Raw genomic sequence first — 7,139 nt, 5'->3', positions numbered from 1 at the left:
AGGCTTTTCCATAGCTATGATACAAGGAAGAATTTTGAAAGCAAAAGGAGAGTTCCAGTCTCTTAGAGAATAGAAATTCATTCTTTGTATTTCTATCACCTGTTCCTAACATAATGTCTAGCACAGAGTAGGAATAAGAATCAAATCTATGATTTAATTGATAGAAGGAATTCCTACATGAGGAAATCTACTGTCTACCAATTCAGATCAAAGTCTACTTTATAATTTAGAGCCTTAGAGAATTGCCTGGAACAATGAAAGGTTAAGCCTTTCTATTCCAGGCTCCGTCTAGAGCAGCAAATGTGGCCCCCCATCGCTGCTGAGATGTTGATGCCCAAGAAGAACAGAATTGCCATCTATGAACTCCTTTTTCAGGAGGGAGTAATGGTTGCCAAGAAGGATGTTTCACATGCCAAAGCACCCTGAGCTGGCAGACAAGACTGTACCCAAACTCCATGTCGTGAAGGCCATGCAGTCTCTAAAGTCTCCTGGCTATGTTAAGGAACAGTTCACATGGAGGCATTTCTACTGGTACTTCACCAATGAGAGCATTCAGTACCTCCGGGATTACCTTCGTCTTCCCCCTGCAATTGTGCCTGCCATGCTATGCAGAAGCTATTCTGAGACAGGAAGGCCAAGGCCCAAAGCTCTAGAAGGCGAGCGACCTGCCTGACTTACTCTGGGTGAAGCTGACAGGGACACATACAGTCGAAGGGCTGCTCCTCCTGCTGCTGACAAGAAGGCCGAGGCTGGGGCTGGGTCAGCAACAGAATTCCAATTTAGAGGTGGATTTGGTCGTGGATGTGGTCAACCTCCTCAATAAAAACTGTAGAGATATGTTTCATATTGAATACAATTTGGGAAAAAAAAAATTTTAATTAAGAAAAAAACAGTCAAAGGTTAAGTTACTTGGCCAGGGTCACACAACCAGTATGTGTCAGAGAGGCAGAACTTGAACTCGGATCTTCCTAGATATGAGGTGGTTTTCAGTTCTGCTATCCTGTAATACCTCTGTGCCATATTGGCCTGTAGTGGACACCTAATGAATGCTTTTTGACTGGTCCTTGTTGACATTTTAAAAAGCAGAGAACACTCTGATTTGGGAGGAGGAAAACCAGAAATCAGGAAAAAATTTATGGAGGAAATTGCCTCTCAGCTGGGCCTCGAAGAAAGGGAGGGAATCCAGTAGATATGCAAACACACATGTACGTATATACATGTATATGTATATATATATATACATATATATATATATATTTTCCAGTGATCACCTGAGAGAAAATTGCTTCTTAGAAACAGAATAATGCAGCTGAGTTGAAATTCATGGGCTATTTCTTTTTTTACTTTTGTTTTATTCTCCATACCTATCTCTTTTTAATGACCACTTTAAACAGACTCAGTTCAAATCTCTTAAAACATACGAATGAAGAAGATCATCTCCCCTAACACACTACTCATATTACCAGCACAATTTCAACTGACATTTTTTTGTTGTTGCTGCTGCTCTCATCTATGAATATCAGATTAAGGTCCAAAAAAATTTTAGTGTTGTCAAGGATCTTGTGACCTACGTGACCACACTCCAGGCATTAAGCAGAATACTTTAGGCTCAGGGCTTATCATTCTTGGTAAAGGACACAATTCGGCTAAAATGCTTTTCTAACTTCTATCTGTTTTTGCTTTTTTTTCCCCTCTCCATTAAATAATGTATGTATATGTGTGTTCATACACACAAATTATTGTTGAAGGACTTAGTAATAGAACTCATAAATATTTATGTATAGTACAATATTTATTAATTATTGAATAATCCTTTCTCACTTACAACAGTGCCTGGCACATAATAAATGCTATGTAAATATTATTTATTATCATTACTATTATTACTAATTAAAGTTTATTATAGTTATCTTTGTTGGTGTCTTAGCCTCTTTTAAGACTCTAAGTTCTATGAGGGCAGACACTGAGTCTTATCTAGTTTGGTGATCTGCATAGAGTGAGCACTAAATAAATGTTCTTTGAGGGCTGGAATTATTGACTAGGAGACATGCATGTTTTGTTGTTGATAAAATGCTAGGCTAAGGTATCATTCTCTCAAGGAAAAAAAATGGCCTGATTTTCTGAGAGTTCAATTTTTGTTTAAGCCTCTTTATTCTTGCTTTAGGAGGGGATTGTAAATACAAACTAAATTGCTTGGAAAGCACTCTGATCTCTTAAGAAGGCAGACCTGATTTACTGCAAGTTGGTGTTTAAAGAATACAGTGATTGAAATATCACTGTTCTAGTCTTTCATTTGAGGTGATGATTTCTTAAGTACTTATTTTTTGAAGACAGGAGGTATCATTTGGCTCTATTCCTGTCATTTTTGTATGTGTATCCCTTATCTTTGCTTTTCTTTCCAAGGATAGAAAAAGAGAAAACGTTTAAGGTAATATTGAGAGCAAGGGTAATTTTCTCCCCTTGGACACTCCTACATAACTCCTACTGTCTGCAAATTTGATGTCCAGTGAAGGCTCCCAGGATTATGTCTTGAAATTGCTGATATTTTTACACATTTAATTACATCAACTATATTTGTGTCAATGTACCACATTGTTTTGAAGTCTAGTGGGAATGAGAATATTGTTTAAATGATGCTGCATAGACATACATCACCTTCAGAGAAAGGCTAAAGAGAATAAAAAAACTACTCCCCCCTTTTCTTTATGGAGCCAAATGGGGCACATGTAGACAAATAATACCTCTTATTAATGTTTTCCAACCAAAGGTCAAATGAGATTGGTGTCATAGTCATGTTCACTAAGGTTTTTCACGGTCTAGGCCAGTTTTCGCCTTGATTTAGATGAATCTAATTGGAATCTTATTCACTACAGCTCCCTTTATTGCTCCTGTCATGAACACTTGGCATGGATACCCATAGTGATAGTTAAGAGGACAGGGTTATTTTAACGTCTTCGTTGACTTTCCAGCTTTTCTGTTACCACAGCCATCAGAGGCTAATTTACTTTTCTGGGGCCCTCGTCATTCCACAGGCTGAGCTGGACAAAAAGAAAATAATTTGTTCATTTAAGAGAAAGAAAGTCTATCCTCCCCAAACAAAACCAGTGAGACAGCTAGCTTAAAAATAACAGGCCTCATTGACTGACTCTTTTCCCTGCTTTTCAACAGTCTGGTGGCAGTGGACCCAGAACATAGATAAATGAGAAGTCAAGCTATCCTTCACTTGTCTAAAGGATTATTTTGCCCACAGATAAGGAACAGAAGAAGGAAGTAATATTCCAGACTAGCCCGTAAGACAACAACAGAGAAGGATAACTTAACAAAGGACCTTTCTTTCAGGGCTCACTATTCCCACTGGTGTGTGTATCCTGGCTCTTTTTTTAAGGCAGGGAAAACAAAAGCAAGATCTGCTGAGGATAACTGGGTGTCACATCCTGATTTTTATATTGCTTTTCAGTGATTTGTAGGAGACTTATCAAAACCAAAAGATAAAGCAAACTCCTTTCTTCTACAAAGAAAAGAAAAAAAAAACCCTCTGCTAATTTTTGTTTCAAAAAAGACAGAACATATGCCCATATAAAGACACCTATGAAAGAATAGTGATTTATTGTCAATGAGTATGTGGAATGTATAAGTATAGTCCTACCTGTGTGTGCCCAGATTTTTAGCTCCCTGCCAATAGAACAAAAACCAATCAGATTATCAACTCTTGGGATTGCATAGAGGAGGGAAAGGGAAGGATGCACATTGCAGAGCAGCTAATAGCTAATAACATATTTTGACTGGTATCCACTGTGTGTGAAGAGAAAAGGAATGAAATTAAGTTGGCAAGGTAGGTTGGAGCCAGATTGTTGAGCGTTTTAAGTGCTGGGCCTATGAGATTGTATTTCATTCTATCCTAGGGGCAATGGTGAACCTGTAAAGGTTTAGTAGAAGAGAAGTGACATAGTTAGACCTGCACATTAGGAAGTTTATTCTGGCAGCTTTGGAGGGAGAGAAACCAATCTGGAGACTTGCTACCAGAGTTCAGCTAGCCAAGCATCTTATGTTCTTCGTGGTGAAATTCTCTTGTTACAGGAGCTGGTGAATGCAACTCCCTATGTGGAAGAGGCTTGGGAAACTGCTCCTGGGAGAGTTCATTTTATTTATTTATTTTTCTTAATTTTTTTTTCTTTTTGGAGTGGGGAGGGCAGGGCAATTGGGGTTAAGTGACTTGCCCAAGGTCACACAACTAGTAAGTATTATGTATCTGAATCCAGATTTGAACTCAGGTCCTCCTGACTCCAGGGCCGGTGCTCTATTCACTGCACCACCTTAGCCGCCCTGAGAGTTCATTTTAATGATAATACTTTGGAGGGATTTTAGAACATTAGATATTTTGTAAGTGGTTTAGGTCCCCTAACCACATAGTGGACAACAGTTTCTCTGATTAGCTGCAGTGGTAGAACCAGTCAGCCTTTGCCTGTATACTCTCTGTGGGTGTAAATTTGCTTTTGAATGGACTCCTTCACAGAAGGGATCTGATAGGAGACATTTCTGTAAGGGAAGAGACCTTAACCTCTCTCCTGAGGTCAACATGTGGTCCTTTGCCTTGGTATTTGTTCTTTTGCTTTAGGTAAAGGAATTGGAAGCTATGATCTTGTGAGTTTCAAAAAGGTCAGAAGAATGGACTATTCAGAGAGTCTGGGAGTCTAATCCAGGTTACGTTTTGCAACCAGAGCAACATAGATACCCTAAGGAGTGAGGAGCGTCCTTCTGTATTTAGCCTAGCAGTAACTAAGACTCACCCAGTAGTAATGACATATTTGGATGTGAACATGGTGTGATCGATGCTATGAGAAAACTGTGCTAAGTCTTAGCCCACTTTCTCCAGAGACTAAATTGGTTTAGGTGATTGTAATCCCAAGGTACTAGGGGAAAGGGTTTTTACTTTTATTTTTTGCTGTTATCTTTGAAGTAAATATCCCTTTCTAAAAACTAATTGATGTCAAGTATTTCAATGGAACAGGAGCACTACTCATTTACTGGTCACTGATTGTAAGGGAAACACAATTGTTGAAGACTGAGTCAACAGCATTAGAGTCAACATTTCAACCTAGAGCCCTAAAGGAATGATACAGTGACCTAACTGAGACAGCAGGTAAGAACACACTGGTTAGACTATATACCCTGAAAACTTGCTTTAAAAGTTCCGGGAGGATGGGGGTGAAGGTGGTGAAGTGAATAGAGCACCAGTCCTGGACTCAGACAGATGTGAGTTCAAATCCAGCCTCAGATGCTTGACACTTGCTAGCTGTGTGACATTGAGTAAGTCACGTAACCACAATTGCCTTGCCTTAACCCCTCCAAAAAAAAAGTTCCTGGGAAATACTGACTGGGAAAGGAGAGTCTATCTTATCCAAAATCCTTTTGAATGATGCTATCAGACCATCATCCAAAGAAATAATAAACCATCAAAGATGAAGGTTTAGAGTTCTTTTTTTTAAGCAATTGGGATTAAGTTAACCTTGCTCAAGGTTACATGGCCAGGTGTTTCTGGGTGGGTGCTAAGTGTCTGAGCCCAGATTCAATTCCAGGTCATCCCGACTCTGGGGCTGGTGCTCTTACTCGCTGTGCTACCTGGCTGCCCCGGTTTTAGAGTTCTTAAAGATGGAAGTGCTATTAACAAGTATAAGGGATAATTGCCAGAAGAATGGTCAGACAAGGGGGCATAGGTTGTGCCATGGAAGCCAGTGTCTCCCTTGGTTTGCGTGAAAGAGAATATCAATAAAAAAGGGGGATACAACAAGGTCAAATGCTACAGAGGATTTAAGGAAGATGAAGACTGAGATAAAGTCATCGTACTTCGCAATTGACAAGTGACCTTGGAAAGAACATGTATTTTTTTTTTTTTAGTAGAGTTGGGTAGATAGAATTAAGATTACAAGGGTCTGAAGATTGAGTAGGTGGTGAAGATGGGAGGCAATCATCATAGCCTAGTCTTTTTAGAAGTTCAAAGGTAAAGGGAAGATGAGAGAAAGGCATTAGTTAAGAGATAAATATTGTTTAATTATTTTAACAGCTGCAAGGATTTTTTTTAAGGATAGGAAAAAGCAGATGAAGAAATGTGGTGTGTGCTAAAGTGAGAGTGAAGTATTTGAGATCAGCTAAAAAAGTCAGCTCAGTTTACAAAATGAAACTATGTTTTTAGTGGTTGTTGTTGCAGAGTAGGCTAACCATTGGTTAACTGACTTTTTAATTTTCTTTTTTTTTGGGGGGGGGTCCAAAATGGGAAGGACTTTATTATTTTTTTTATTAATTTGTTTGTTTCCTTTTAGTTTACAGGATTCAATTCCTTGAATTTCACATTTTGTCCCCTTCCCTTCCTTCCTCCCCCCCCCAATGGCGGCTTATAGTCAAGTATAGGATCTGTAAATACTTTCACATTATACATTAGTCAGGTTATAAGGACGGATTGTACCAGCTGGAATGAAAAATGGTAAAGAGGAAATAAAACCAAATAAGAGAACGAAAAAGATCAGGTATTTTGCTTCCACCTGGATATAAACTTAGTTCTTTCTAGTTCTTTCTCTGGATGCACATATTTCTCTCCATCATGAGTCTTTTGGGATTGACTTATATCACTGCATTGCTGAGAAGAGTCCAGTCTATCAAAGTTGGTCCATTGGTTAACTGAGTTTTTAATTTTCAAACCAGATGCTTGGGCTGCTTACGGAGACTGCCTAAGAAGCTCAAGTCTGCATATAGAGAAAACACTTACAGACAAGTCATGTCATCAGCAATATGAATTTGTTTTAATTTAAAGATCCCCCCTTGTATTGACTCGGTTTTTGGGTTGTGTTAAGACCCAGAGCTTGTGAAGCCCACTTGTGGGATGGACTTGTTGACATGAAGAGAGGGGGCTGAACTGGGAGGAGCTGGTGCCATGGATTTAGAGAGAGGCCCAAGCAGAGAGAGGCCAGAAGAACTTTTGGGCTCAGCATGGTGGAGGCAGAGAGAGAGAGAGAGACAGAGACAGAGAGACAGAGACAGAGAGAGGACAGTGTGTATGCGTGTGTGTGTGTGTGTGTGTGTGTGTGTGTGTGTGTGTGTGTGAGAGAGAGAGAGAGAGAGAGAGAGAGAGAGAGAGAGAGAGAGAG

General features: G+C 39.4%; 1 pseudogene; it reads left to right on the top strand.

Moving 5' to 3' along the window:
- Positions 1-324: 324 nt before the first annotated feature.
- LOC138170151 (small ribosomal subunit protein eS10-like) lies at positions 325-889 on the top strand (annotated as a pseudogene).
- The last annotated feature ends 6,250 nt before the right edge of the window (positions 890-7,139 follow it).

This window comes from Petaurus breviceps, unplaced genomic scaffold, assembly GCF_028583685.1.
Source record: "Petaurus breviceps papuanus isolate PSGF00001 unplaced genomic scaffold, PetGlider_PUasm1.0 38, whole genome shotgun sequence".
NCBI lineage: Eukaryota > Metazoa > Chordata > Mammalia > Diprotodontia > Petauridae > Petaurus > Petaurus breviceps.
The sequence above is the reverse complement of the archived record's forward strand: the minus strand, read 5'-3'. Positions and strand labels throughout refer to the sequence as shown.